The sequence below is a fragment of the Myotis davidii genome, unplaced genomic scaffold, assembly GCF_000327345.1.
Source record: "Myotis davidii unplaced genomic scaffold, ASM32734v1 scaffold1534, whole genome shotgun sequence".
Lineage (NCBI taxonomy): Eukaryota > Metazoa > Chordata > Mammalia > Chiroptera > Vespertilionidae > Myotis > Myotis davidii.
The window spans coordinates 912922-916677 of record NW_006285799.1 but is presented as its reverse complement, the minus strand read 5'-3'; positions in this window follow the sequence as shown (position 1 = coordinate 916677).

Sequence of the window (3756 nt, the reverse complement as noted above, 5' to 3'; positions counted from 1 at the left end):
TCCCGCAAGCCCGCTCCTGCCCCCAGGCTGCCCGAGGGCAGGATGGGACCTGGGGCTGTGCCGCGGCCGCAGGAACGGAGGGTGCAGGTAAGCCCCCGTTGGCACGTAGCCCTGCCACCAAGTGACCTGGGGCTCCCCTTCCTTTTGAAGGCGCCAGGGAAACAGATCGTAAAGTTAGACTTGAACCAATAGTAGGAGAATATGGAGACGATTTTATCCACTGAGGTTCCTCGGAGGATACTTGTATTAGCCTAGGATTTGGAAGATCTTTTTTCGGTCTTTGACCATGGGTTGAACCAGAAACTTTATATGCCATAGTAAATTCCTAAGTAAAAAACACGCCCAAAACTAACCAATCCAATTACAAACTGAGCAAAGGACCGGGATAGACATTTCTCCAAAGAGGACAAATGGCCAACAGACTTATGAAAGATGCTCTCCGTTACTAATCACCAGGGGAATGCAAATTAACAACCACAATGAGCTGTCGCCACACACCGGTCATAATGCCTATCATCAACAAGTCAACCAACAACAAGTGCTAGTGAGGAAAGGTGTAGAGAAAAGAACCCTCATGCCCTGTTGGTGGGAACGGAAACGGGTGCAGCCATTATGGAAAACAGTATGGAGATTCCTCAAAAACTTGAAAATAGAGGTGCCATTCACCCAGCAATTCCACCTGTAGGTATTTATATGAAGAAATCAAAAGCACTAGTTTGAAAAGTATAAGCACCCCTGTGTTCATTGCAGCATTACTTTCCAATAGCCAACTTAGGGGTCCCTCAATATGTTCCTGGAGAGCAACCCCAGTCAGAGGGGCCTCTCCCCTCCTTGGCTCTTGTCCCGCTCAGGAGAAAAAATTCAGATGAGTGACAGAAAAGAGTGTTTAAACGAAGTAAGCGAATCTATTAAGGAAGCAAAGCAAGAGAATTTGTTAAGAATACACTTGGCAGAAAGCACAAGCCGGCAACTCAGGTAGGCTGGAAGTGCTTTCTGTGGGGGCTCAAGGGTTTTATACTTCTTCCCCCTACAGGTTTCAAGGTTCCCTCCCAGATGGACTAGATGTCAAGGTCCCCTTTTTATTTTGTTGTGGCTTTCCCCAGAATTTATGAAAACATCTGACAATTTTACCTTGGCAAGTCCGAAGACTGCTGACTTCTTTTTTCAGTGGGTGAGATAAACTCCTCATTTTTTCCCTCCTCCTTTTCTTCCTCCTGCCTTAACAGCTATCTACCCTGCCTAACAGGTAGATGAATGTATAAAGAAGATATGATATACTGCCTGGAAGCCAATTCCAGCATGTCATAATTTCAAGAGTTTCATCAAAAGGTTGATGGAACTTGGGGACTCAACAAGGGCTGAGTCACATATGTTGTCGCCTGTTGGGAATGGCGGATGGCATTTCTCCAAACCTGAAAAGGGATGATTGCTTGGCTGCCAGACAGCTCAGGGCATCTTCATCTACATGTTATTGCCTCCTACTGGCCAAACACCTGGAGAGCCGTAGGCAAATTCCCCCAAATCTGACAATGGACTCTGTACCAAACCCTGACCCTTTGAAGTGTATATCTCTGCCTCGCCTCCGGACAAGTTGTGTTAATAAAAAGCATGGGGTCCTGAGATGACGAAATCTTAGATCTTAGATTCCTTTAAACTAGGATCCTCTGACCCCCTAATGCCTTTCAAAATTATATTTCATCTCTGGACTCCTATTTAATCTACCCACAGCCTTCTCCAGATTCCTGAACCCTTCTTAATGCTGGAACAAGAACCCCAGCAATATACTAGTATCTATACCTATACCTATACCTATACCTAACCTATACCCTATATGAATTCACTTATATGTAGAATGTAAAACAAAACAAATGAATAAACGAAATAGAAACAGAACCTTAGATATACAGTAGATAACAAGCTAATGGTTGCCAAAGGGGAGGGAGTGTGGAGAAATGTGGAAGGGAGTCAACAGATGTGTTTACTCCATATCCTATGATGAAGGCCCAAGCCCTACATTTGGAGAACAGGAGTTTATTGTTCAGTGAGGTCATAAGAGTGGGGTCCTAATTCAGTGTGCCCGGAAGAGACACACTGAAGAGGAAGAGGCCCCAGAGATGCACATGCGCAGAAGAGAGGCCCTGTGACAGTCTGAAAGTCAAGAGACGTTTTCCCAGAAACCAATCCTATTGCCCCTTGATCTTGGACTTCCTACACCCAGAAATGTGAGAAAATGATTTTCTGCTGTTTAAGGCACCCAGTCTGTGGTATTCTGTTAGGCAGTCCGAGCGGACTAGTACGGTCAGTAAGGAGATTTGACTCTAGTCAATGTCGTTGTGACAAAGGTAGCAGATATTTGCTATTTGAAATTCCCTAAATGGCAGAAACTTTGGCTTAAGTTATTTGTTGGTTTTTAAAATTTTGGTACTTTTATTTGTATATAATATTAATACAGTGTTTTTTGTTTGTTTGTTTTGTTTATTAGTTTTCCATGTACTGAGTTCTTACAACTAGAAAATTGTTAAATAATTTAGAAATTCTCAGAAATAAGAAGTAATGATATATATTGCTAATTTTCTAGAATTCAATTTTATTCTTATAACTGAACTGCATTTTAATAAATATAATTCTATGATTTAGCAACTTTAACTTAGGTCTGCCTTTTACTTAATTTGTTACTTACTTAAACAATAACTTTGTGAACAGCTAGCTTAAGTTTTAGACTCTGAAATTACTTAGTAAATGATCTTTTGTGGATTTATAATAACATATGTTAACACCTGTATTGTAATTGTCATTTACCAACCTGTTATTTTGGGACAGTGAAAAATGGTCAGTAGGTTAAAATGTGTGTTTTTAAATATATCAGAGTAAACAATGTAATGTTTAACCTTATATAATCTAAGCCAATATACACATCTCTGGATAATAAAATTTATTTAAGGGGAACAATAAAAGTTATTTAGTAATTTAGAAAAAAGATGAAATACACAAATGCCTAAAAATTAATCTCTATGTCATTTAAATATTAGTCATTTAGGTAAATAGAACCAAAGCTGATTTGTAATACTGGGCTGCGGCCTTAAGATGGCAGTAGTTCTACATTAGGAATATTTTCTATTTGAATTCTTCAGTAATCTTAAAATCCTTAAATTTCAAAAAAAATACATTATTTTCTTCTTTCCATTTCTGCTCTTGCCACAAGAGAAGAAGCCTTCTTAGAAAGTTCGCTGTGTTTTATTTATTTTTTATGGTGATGATGGGACAAAGTCTTTTGGTGGGAAATTTCTTATTAAGGTTGTGTCTGAATAAAGAATTAAATGTTTAAATTATAAAATATTTCCTCTTGGAGATAGCGCTAAAGTATGAAATGGCTAAATTGTGATTCAAAAGATCTCAAATGATGTAGTAATGGATTGAAATTTAATTAAGACAAATGTTAAGTTTTTGGGTTAGGTTCAAACAATCAACTTAACATATGTGATGGAGAATCTTGATTTAACATCTGTTAAGTTAGAAATAAAATGTGGACAAACTTAAGGTAGACTCAGTTAGTTCCAGTTTAAACTCACTATCTTTTTTTAAAATATATTTTTTATTGATTCCAGAGAGGAAGGGAGAGAGAGATAGAAACATCAGTGATGAGAGAGAATCATTGATGGGCTGCCTCCCACATGCCCCCTACAGGGGACCGAGCCCACAACCCGGGCATGTGCCCTTGACCGGAATCGAACCCGGGACCCTTCAGTCTGCAGGCCA